Below are 11,715 nucleotides of genomic sequence, written 5' to 3'. Positions count from 1 at the left end.
TTCCTTCTTCGATTCCCTCTCCTTCTCTGGTTTTATTTCCTCTGCTCCAGCTTCCCATTGGTCATTAATTGCATAATCTAGGTTTCCTTTTTGATTCTTCTTTTTCATTGTATGCCCACATTGCTGCTGTAGTCCAAACCTGCCGTTTTCATCTTCATTCAACATCGAGCCCCTAAATTGTGGATTTCCCTATCATTGGATATTCGTTCTTCTTTTTAAGCTCAGTATAAGAACTATCTTAAATCTCAACTAATACACATTGCTTTTTCCGTAAATGATTATTCTTGTCCTATTTTTCTTTTCATAGTGAGCTGTTTCCTTGGATCATTCCTTTTTATCATTGTTAATTATTATTGTACTGTTCAATTGTTCAGCACTTTGAATAAAAGCGCTCTATAAGCATATCAATATTTTTAAAAGAAATTGGTTGGACAAAAAATATCAGTGCTAGGCAAGAGCTGTTCCTCTGATACCTGCCCCTGTGAGTGTTTGAAGCAGGCGTGGGTGGCCAGTTGTGTCGATTGCCATAGAGATCCACAGTGTATCAGGGCACAGTGACCGCTGCCATCAGACACAGGCTGAGGTGGTGAAGGACTGAAAGTTGAAGGGGACTGGTTCCACACACAGGATTAACTCCTTCAGGAGACTCAGTGGAAATATGGACAACACTAGTGACTGCACTTTCCAAAACAGCAACAGAAGGCTGAAACAATAGCGGTAAAAAATGAGCAGGATTACGGCGGTCCAGCGGCAGCTATTCCAAAATGCGAATGACCCTTTCATGACTGAAGGCAAGAGATGCACTTCCTGGCATTAACAAGGCTTGTATTGACTACATTGGTAACAGCGGAAATGTATATAGAGGGTGATCTTTAAAGTCAGAGTTACTCTCAATAGTCTCTCCCAAGAGAATGGTAAATTTGCCAAGACCTGGTATAACCAACGGTGGTAGAAACACAATTGGGATGTCAATAGAATGGAGCAATGGCACGTGGACATGAAAGGGGGTGAGTGATGAGCTGTACATTTGGGAATAGTACAAAATGTCTGAATAAAAATTACAGAGCCCACCAAAAGACCTAAAACACACACCAAGAAAAGTTCTAACTACCAAAAATTCGAACCTTTCGTGGTATATGTTTAGGTGTTTTGGTAGGGTTGGTCTGAAAAATAAATTAAAAAAAAGGCTGCAGCGGGCTGAGTTGGTGTCTCCTGCAACACCCCGCTCACTACAGTGGGGGACACCCCCGCAGCTCTCCCGACAGATCAAAAAAAAAAACAGGGGCTGCGGGAGTGTCCCCCGCAACATCCCTCTCACTATACTACACAGTATAGTGAGCAGGGGTTGCGGGGGGACACCCCTGCATGCTCGCATGGGAAATGTACAAACATTTTGTATTCCTGCATTTCCCATGCGAACATTTCCATCACTGGAAAATCAGCCGCAGTAATTTCAAGCAGATTCGTGCATTTGTGGTACATTCTTTCCTCTTTGATGCGTGATATGCACGGTTGAGATCTCGCTTGCGGGTCCCTCTTTCCAAAAGAAGAGATAGAAATGGGTTGTGGATGCCTCGTCTCTATTTTGGGGCTTGGAAAGCCTGGTAGACACAGTGACTGTGTCAAACTACCTTGAAAAGACATGGCAGCAGAGAGCATGTGGGCTTTTATGATTGGTTTAAGCTTTTCTAATAAATGAAGAAGGTTTTATATTAAACAGGCCCTCCTCATAATGATTTTGACGGTTATGGTAAAACATACATTTGGTCTCATTCTGACTCTGCCGGCCTGGTTTTTCCATACACCAGCACTTTTCCAGACCGGCAGAGTACAAGTCTGCCAGTGGGGGTTTACTGCTCTACCTCCGTCCAAGAGCTGGAGGTAAATCAGGCCCCAAACCGTCAAAAAAAACAGCTGGTATTACTGGTGCTGGTAATACCGGCAATCTCCTCCATGGAGTCACCTGGAATATCCTGGTAATACCAGGATATCAGGCCCTGGTAACGGTAGGTCCGTTTGCTGGTGGTCTGGCAGATTTACTGCCAGGATACCGGCAATCTCGGGATGACCGCCATTATTTTTTAATACAGGATGTTTTACTACTCTTCCAAATTACGAGTTTCACACTTGAAATTCTTCTTCCATGCCTGCTTTTGTCTGGCGGTAATTACCACCACACTAAAGCATTACGGCATGTGCTAATTACCTCATGAGGCAATACAAACATTCCCATGGAGTCCTTTGGCACTGCAAAAATGGGGAATAACTTTTGAGTCTGCATGACTTAAAATCACGAGGGCCTGATAAATTACGGCATGCTAACCGCGTGCAGTAACGGTACTACACATTTGCTCTATTACCATAGGAAATACCCCAGAACTCCTTATAAGGCCCAAAGTTTTATAATAATTTATGGAGCCATTTGTATAGATTGGAACTTGTTTTGCTGAGACGAAATGTTTACACGTGCATGTGCGTTGCTCAGAGGCTTTAAATGCAATCAGACTGACAGGAGAAAGGGAGGAGGGTCCAGACAGAATCTTTTGCATGGAAAGGGAAGCAGTGGAATTACAGCGCTCAACCCACGCTGGGATAGAGTGGACAGAATTCTGTGGAGCAGTCAGCACTGTAGTCATCAATGATAACAAAAAAGAAATGTTCCTAAGGGCGTTGTTATCTCAGGTGACTTTCTGATTGTATTGAGCTTCCTTGGCATCAACGTTTGCAAGTTTATACAGCTTGACATGAGACATGAAGTGCTCCCTGGAAACAGGGTGGAATGTCAAAATCCATTTATGCTTGAGAGATTTGCAGATCATTTTGACTTTGAACGTGGCAGAAAACCATTTTGGCTGATTAAGACAGAGGCGTGTCCAGGGAGTGGCCTGCGGTGGCACGTGCTTCCCCTGGAATCTGACTGCCCACACCAGGTGCCACCCCATTATTCTAAACTATGATCATTATGTGTGTGTGGGTGCTCATGCATCATGCCACCCCCTGCATAAATCAGTGCCCCACTTGGGCCACCCCAGTTAAAAGAGTCTGGACACATCACTGGCTTAAGACAAACAGATGCTTTCTTGATTTTAACCGGGAGGCGGCTTGCAAAGAACTGGTGAGCCAATGAGGAAACAGAGTAAACAGTGGACAGATGGATTCCCTAGCTCCCAGGGACAGGAGGATTCAGTTCCTTTTCCACCGAATCCCTAATCATGTGCTTCCAATTCATGCTTATCAATGAACGCGCATTAATTGAAGTACACTTGAAAGGGGGGAGATGCAGGTTGCTGGCCGTCAGGGAGAGGGAACGGTGCAGGAGATGGGGAAAAGAAGCTGGTGCTAGGGGATGCGCAGAGGTGATCAATGTTTTGGACTACAATTCCCAATTAAACCTAGCCAGCATAGTCAATGAAGAGCGATCATGGAAGTTTTAGTTCAAAACATCTGGAGAGCCGCAGGTTGCATAGCACTGATGGGGGGAGCAGAGATTTGTTGTAGAGACCATGCGGCTACTGTCGACAGTGGCTTTAGTATGGCCACAGACAATTAGACAGGTATGGATACTTCCCAAAAACAGGTGCAAATGATGCAGTCTGATGTCCCCTCCCCCTTCTGGACGTGGATAAATGCAGAAAGGCTGCCGTTGCCATGGCAACAGCGCGACCGCTGCACGTGCAGGTGTCCAACACCAGCGCATGCAGAGCATCACATTGCACTCACTGACCAGTCAACTAAATGAGCTCTCTGATATGAAGGCGCCATCTTGTAACGGTGATGTTAACTTCGAAAGCAGAGAGGCATGCCACTAAGGGCTACATGGAACCAGCATCTCCGCGTCAAAAATTATAAAAGAGCCTAACCCGAAGTTTAATGCCAAATACAAGAAACATACAGATGTAAAAGAATGATAAGGATATCAAGGTAAAATCCACACAAGCGCTGACCAGCGAGAAACAACACCTGGCTCGTGCAGCAGCCTGAGTGCGTACATTCGTCCTACAAATGAAGACAGACAAATATGTAGTCCCTGGACCAATCAGGGCTCAAGTAGCAGGGTCATACTGCTCACCTCCCTGAGGAAAGGGTGAAAATGACACAGACACCAGGGTGCCACAATAATTCATGAAGTGTGTATGTGTTTTATACAGTAGGGCTCACCTGTCTCCCACCAAGGACCGGACGGATCCATCATGCACCTCAGAGGGGGCACATAGAATGGTGGGAGTGAAGGACGATGGACAGGCCACTCCCTGGCCTGAAAGAATGGACTTGGCAGAAATGGAGCCCTGTAGAAGAGAACCGTTGAAAGAGGTTGCAAAAGTGTGATGTTGGCTACTGAGCAACAGATATTTGGCGGAGTCTGGCCAAAACATGCGCTGTAACAAAGGGCACGTGGCAGAGATTTTGGGGTTGACCCAACACTGACGGTGAGGCTTGGCCTGAGAAGAGTACAATTAGCCAAAGAATAAAAGAACATACATAAGTCCAGGCGCAGGGTCTGCGGGCCACTTGTGGGGCTTTGGACCACCAGGCTGAACTGTGAGCAACATCCGGGTCTTGCCAATGGAATGTGACCTGCAGACAAAGTAGTGGACCGCAGAATCATCTTGGAGTTTGCGGGGCCACAAGTTGGGTCAATATGGCCACTGGGCCAAGGTATTGACAGTGGCAATGGCCACTTCCTAGGGCTGGAAGAGTAACACTAGGAGTAATGAAGATTACCCGTAAGTAATCAGAGCATTACCTCCACATTCTTCTTCCTCATCCCAGTACTTACAGCTGAGGTATATCAAATCATAGCCAACAAAGAGAGGTCTGAAAGAAACACAGAGAGACAGAGGTGTGGCAACACAAACAGCACACCAACCCCCAGAGAACCACACGCTAACAGACAAAACCCAACCCCAACAGAGCAAACCCAAGGACAAGAAACGTCCAGCTGTGAATGGGCTAGAAAACGTGGACCACCCGCCCAGGCACACCAACATCCCACAGCAAAACAGAGAAGCGGACTGGGGATGGGAGCAGCGCCACAAGGGAACAAAGGTCCTGGCCGAATCAGAAAGAGGTAAGTACTGGGACAAGGAAGAGGGACATGGAGGTAATGATATGATTGCTTACCGGTAATATTTATTACTCCTAGTCTTACTCTTCCTCGTCACAGTACAGCCACTGGACCTAGAACATTGACAGTGGCAATGGCCACTTTCTACGGCTGGAGGGCCTGTGTCATGGACATAGGTGAAAAGCCATGACTAAGGCACAGTGGTCTCTGGCTATGATTGCAAACCATGGCCAGTAGAAACTTCAGGAGTCCTTGCTAAGACAACTTCACTGGCTCCCAATTAAACAGCGCTTTTAGTGCAAGACTCTGGGCCTCATTACGAGTCCGGCGGTAGCCGTGCCGGTAAAACTGGTATTACGACCCCGATGTTCCTGGAGTCAAGCGCTGGAAAAATGTTAACCCCCATTCCCATTCGAGTCCCGTAGGACTCAATAGGAATGGGGATGACGGAAGCACCGGCACCGTTGATAACTGTGCCGGTGCTTCCCGTAAAGTCTGCAGGCGGCTGCCGCCCCGCCCGCCCGGTCAGCCCTGGTGGACGGAACAGGAGCCGCCCGCAGACTCGGTGTGTGCCGGTCCGGTAACAACGGTGCTGGTAAGCTTACCAGCACCGTTGCTACCGGACCGGCACACTCGTAATGAGGCCCAATGTGTATTGGGTATCAGGTAATAATGTCGCCATCATTATTTTTAGGATTGGAGGTAATAATATATAATGATATCCTTCCTAGAATATTTGGGGAAAGAATTTTGGCAGCCAGGAAAAAGTCACCAGAACCTGACGACTTTTTCACAGTGACATTATTACATGGAACCGTGTATTGTACATTGGGCCATCTACCATTCTGGCCCTTCTTTCCTTAATGACAAACTGGTATGTTACTTGCCATCTAGAACTCTGCGCTCCTCCTGCTCTCAAATTCTGTTTATATTGCCTAGATTTTATAAGGCACGTGCTGGGGCGGGGGGCAGGGTGGGCGGGTGGGGCTTGGGTGTGCTGTTTTCCGGTTTTGGACCTGAAATTGTGGCATACCCGTCCAGCCCAATTCCCAAATTGGTTGATCCCCTTCAGTACCGTAAGGCCTTGAAGACGTTTCTTTTTGTATTAACAGCTGGCTAGAGGGTCTTGTTTGCAGGCTGTTTCTATAGCGCCCAGATGCCATCGGGCCTTCGTTTTGCACTTTATAAATACATTAAATAAATAAATAAATAAACTGGGCCAGTCCACTGCTACTGCTCGTATTGTCCCTGTGCCCAATGCCAACTGCGCCACAGACCCAGCAGGTTCTAAACATTGGACCAGTTCCTCTGATTGCATTGTATGGCATCCTGGAAGCCAGAGTGGAGTATTCTGGGCTTGCTGAGCTCAGGGATCGCAAAGATCAATGCGAAGAGTAAACAAGCATTGGCAACGCCAACAGTTTTGGCTTTTGCATAGGCGTGGGGAAGGCGTTTGTCCAGGCACTGCCGGTGTGATAATAACTTAACATTGATGGCAGCAGCTACATAAACGGTGTGAGACTGGACACCGAATAGTAGTTCCTGACAAAGGCCTAATACTTGCACACAAGCCAAAACTGTTAGCTTTGCCAATGCTGGATTGTAAAACGGCTTCAGTTAAGGACAGACACAGTGCTTACAAATCAAGTGGCTGAAGGCACCTTGGTTAAGACACTTTTATTACACCAGTAGTCCCTTTAAGGCTCCAATCAAGTCATTCATTTTCAGAAGACTGCTTTAGAAAACACTGGTAGGTACTTCAAGATCAAAGTTTGATTGCAAGACCTGAAAAGCCAAGCTCGAAGAGCTCCGAGGAGGATGTGTTTTTGGGGCGGGGAGGGGCAGGAAGTGGGTGGGCATGGCCATCTGAATTAACATGGTAATGGGTAGTCAATAGGTGAGCAAATAACCAACCACACCTACAAGCTTTGTATCTCTCCTCATATGCCATTTCTCCGTATCCGTACTCTGCTTCAGTTTTAGCCTATAGATGGCGCTAAAGCGTCACCTAATAGTCAAAACTAAAAGTTAGCGATTTAACAGTCTCCAGAAGTTCCTTATGATCATGTTACAACGATCTAAAAGTACAACTATTGGGAAACATCCAAAACCTTTTTGTTTAATATTTGGATTTATTTTATTTTGTGCAGCTTATAAAGCATGTACCTGGCCCGAATGACTTTGAGGAAGGACAGAAAGAAAGAAAGAAAGAAAGAAAGAAAGAAAGAAAGAAAGAAAGAAAGAAAGAAAGAAAGAAAGAAAGAAAGAAAGAAAGAAAGAAAGAAAGAAAGAAAGAAAGAAATTAATTCCCACCTCCAGCCTCCATTATAATACACATTTAAACCAGTATTAGAAGTGCTAGACTATCCGAAGAGATCCCTCTAGCTTGCTAGAGGAATTCACATCTTGATAGATGCTCTAAGCACCTACTTATATGTAGTTGGCGTTGTCCACTCTCTTTACAGCCCTTGTCTCCCACCGTGCCCCTAAAACTTACCACGACAGTGGAGCCCATTTCAATGCCAGCTGGTCCCATGCCTTCAGGCCCACATTTAGGAAGCCCGCTTTTTTTCAGGCAACATCACTTTGCAGGCTGGGGCTTGTAGTTTTGCATTTTCCTTTATAAGTAGAGGCGTACATCATACAAGTATGCAAAGTGCTAATGATTAAAAACCAGGAGCAGGTAGAGGAGGCCCTGCTGGCATGGCACCAGTAAACTGTGAGCACTCCATGGCAGTGCCAGTAGTGGAGACAGAATGGTGTTCGATTCCAAAAAAGAGGAACTTGGAATGAATAAATACGAGGACAGAAATAAACGAAAGAGGAACTAGGGGCAAAAAGACCACATGTTGTTCTTCGCTCGCGATGGAACCGGATGCATTTGGACATTGGCGCCAAGCCGATTGCGCAACTCTCCTATTTTCATCCCCAAGCTCAATAGAAAGAGACATCAATGATTTGGAAGGTTTCTCCGTGGACTCAAATATAAAAAAATGAGACACCCTGAAATTGATGGCACGCTTTGCCAATGCCAACTGTTAGAGCTTTTGCATAGATAAGGGAAAGGTATTTGTCAGGCATTGCCATAATTGGACTAACTGCACATTAATGGTAGCAGCTTGAACATGGGCCACATACCTGGGCATTATGGCAGTCCCTGGCAAATGCCTACTTAACACCTATACAAAATCCAAAGCTGTAGGCTTCGCTAATGCTTGTTTTTAACAAGATTTAGTGAAGGACCCGCATACTGCTTATAAATCGAGTGGCTAAAGGCAGACTTGGTTAAGACATTTTTATTACACCAGTAGTGCATTTACTTCAGCGATTAAACAATTAGCTCACTGCTTTGAAAAACCCTAGCAGGCACTTCAAGTGCAAAGATTGATTTTAAGGCTTGATAAAGTTAGCTCAAAAAGATCCAAAGAGTGTGTTTTCGGCAGGGATTGGCGGGAACTGGGTGGGAATGGCAAGTCAGTGGGGGTAAATAATCTAAAAAAAAAAACCTACCAGCTAAGTGAGGGTGACCGAATGGTAGCAGTGTATGATCGAACCAGAAAGGGACCTCAAGAGGTCAGCAAAGGTGACAGAAGAGGTGGCAGTAGGGAGATAAAACATGAAATAACCTTTAAGGAAGTGCTCTTAGCAAAGAGGACATGTCTTCATTGGTCCTTTGGCGTGTCCGTTTGCAAGTGCTAATCACGTTGCTTTGTGTGGTATTAACAGTGACCTAATAGATCTGTGATGTTGGTATCTAGAATTAAAGGCTCTCAAGAAGTTTAGATATTAAGGTGGAAACAGGAAACCTGCCACTACTTTGTAGTGACTATGGCCCTCATTTCGAGTTTCCTGGAAAGATGCCGGTGATTCCGCCATGCTGGTAGTAGCTTTTCCAGCTACCTAAGTGACAGAATCACTGGCATAGTCCAACCTCGTGGGCTCACGCACTCCTCAATGCCGGAAATGTTGTTACCGGCATGACGGGAAAACTGGAAAAACCTGGGAAATGCTGGTGTTTCCATGAAAAAACATGGCGGTAACATCGATTCCGGCATGTATCATGATGGAAACTTCGGAACCGGGGCCACCAGTGCCACAAACACTGGCAACGGTAATAACGGAACTAGAAACAGCATCATTGCAGGAACTGGAAGTTCGCCGGTGGCCATTTTGGAAAACACAATCCATTTAAAATCCGGCACTTCCTGTTGACATCCATTCACGCGAACACCGGCAAAATGGCAGGTACCACCAGGTTTCACGTTCCTAAGGTCCGGCAACAAAATTCCTGTTCTATTGAGCCAGAACTGACAGCATTGACGGACAACATTGTGGCCAATGCAGATGAACTCTTCAGCAGTGACAATCGGCGAACAAGCCAGCACCGCTAGACCACCATTTGGGAGGAGGTAGCCCAGTAGGTCACAGCAGTGGGTCCCGTCCCCCGCACACAGAGACTGCCACAAAAGGTGGCATGACCTGCGCCTCTGAGTCAGAAACATCCTATCGGCACATCAGAGGGAATCCGTGGCCACCGGAGGCGGGACGGCCTCACCCCTTCAACTAATGCTGTGGGAGGAGACCTGTAGTTCGTTGATGCAGATGGAGGGGATCGAGGATGTACGAGAGGCTGGAGCAGGGACACAAGGAGAGGGCGGTTCACCATACACATTAGGGCGACATGTCCAAGTAAATGTGAACAACACTTGACAACCACTTCAATATGGTCCATGCACAGACAGATGCCTGGGTTAGGGGCTAGAGTAAGACATACACAAGCATCGTACACAAAATGCATGGACAAACACGTGGGCACATGAGTACTGGTCATGTGCGCAAAGGGACAACATGACAATTAGCAAATCCACAATGCACACACCACTACAAGCCAGCGTGGAAGGACAACAACCAATGTACACTCATACTACACACAAATGCATGCACACATTAGAGCAGATTTGATAACCAGACATCATGTCCAGGTCAGCTCTCACACAATTGAAGTGGGAGAATGGAAGACCAGGCTCCCGTCCTTCACCTCTCGCGCTTGGCCTAGAGGGTCACGACCCAGACACCCGCCGCGAGAAGAGTTTGTCCATTTACCAGACGACCAGATACCCTGGTACAGGAACATACGGATGTGTCCATCTGCCTGCCCAGCAGCCCGCACTGGCCATGCCGACACCTGCGGCACGGATCAACTAGACTAAAATCTACATGTCGTTAGAGATGCCATGACGACGTAGACAACGGGAAGCACATCTGTACAAATATACACACTGAACATTCCCACACCAATCTACACGAAGAATATACTCAGTGCTATGACGTAGGCGACAGGCATATTCACGGACGTGCATCTTTATTATTTTTACATAGGCTTTCAGAATGCAGAAACGCAAGACGCGTCATGAACTCATCTATAAAGCTTGCTCACGCTTCTCTTGAAACCCGTTACCACCATGAGAGGTATAATGGAGACACGATACTGATCATGGAACTATATGCTACTATAACCTAAAGCACCTATGCACCAAACGGACTACTTATGCACCAGGCCCGAGTAGGCCTCAAACAAGAGCTCCCGTGGACATTAACAAAGCAAGAGTCAGGTTGCTGATCCTGCAGAAAGAGCCCGGTGGAGCAACCAGCCAAGGCCGCAATGTTGCAAACCCACATTCCAAGAACAAATCATCAAAGGCACGATGTTGCAACCTCGTACTCCGCGCACCAACGTTAAAGTCACACCAGCAAATTAAACCAGACGCGCAGTGGAAAAACAATATTAATTGTGCAGAATTCTGCCTCTTTCACGGTCTCTCCCCACGTGACCAAGCCGAACCTGACGAGATGCCAAACCCAGGAGAGAAGAGGCGTCTGGATCTCTCGCTACGGGACACAGGCAGATACACATGAAAGGCTCAATGGACATCTGCGACAGTGGGAGCGGTCAGCCTTCCAGCTATGAATAAAACCTCACATTGTCTGCACGTACCCGTAGTGAAACATTGTTGCAACTTGCAGGTACACCGAGAGCTGGGAACAGCGGTGGTCCCAGGCTGGGAAGCTCGCGGGCGCACCAATCAGAACATGGGGCTCCTATCACTGACGCCAGTAATGTTAACCAATCCCCAGGAGTCTTCATGTAACAATTCTCATGTATCTAATTGTAGGGACAACCCAGATATACCACCTGACTACCCTTTGTCCACTAACATCGTTCTCTATATGTGTGCTATACTAACCCTACCACTCGAACACCCAATTAAGAGTGGCGATAGGTTTTTTGTTAACTTTCTGAAGTGACGCAAGTAGCGCGTCATAATACAGTAAAAAGGGCCTGCGAGCCCCACGATTGTGTGTGTGTCAGGACGGACGCGTACGCTCCTTGACCCATCCCTGCCGTTTTGTCTAATAAACAGCAGAGTCACCTTGCTCCTTGTGTGCGTCTCATACTCTATCTCATCTGGGATATACACGGGAGGAGTTGGGGCCTCCCTGCCTGGAGGCCTGCGGACGGCCCGGCCGACCCCGGCAGAATTTCCCCCCGACACAATGTTGTATCTGTGCAATGAAAGTCTGTTGAAGGGACACACCCATCTCACCCTAACAGGCACATCCTCTGACAGTGACAATGCTGGACGCTCCAC

This window comes from Ambystoma mexicanum, chromosome 14, assembly GCF_040938575.1.
Source record: "Ambystoma mexicanum isolate Mex_15411 chromosome 14, UKY_AmexF1_1, whole genome shotgun sequence".
Classification (NCBI taxonomy): Eukaryota; Metazoa; Chordata; class Amphibia; order Caudata; family Ambystomatidae; genus Ambystoma; species Ambystoma mexicanum.
Note: the sequence above shows the minus strand (reverse complement) of the source record.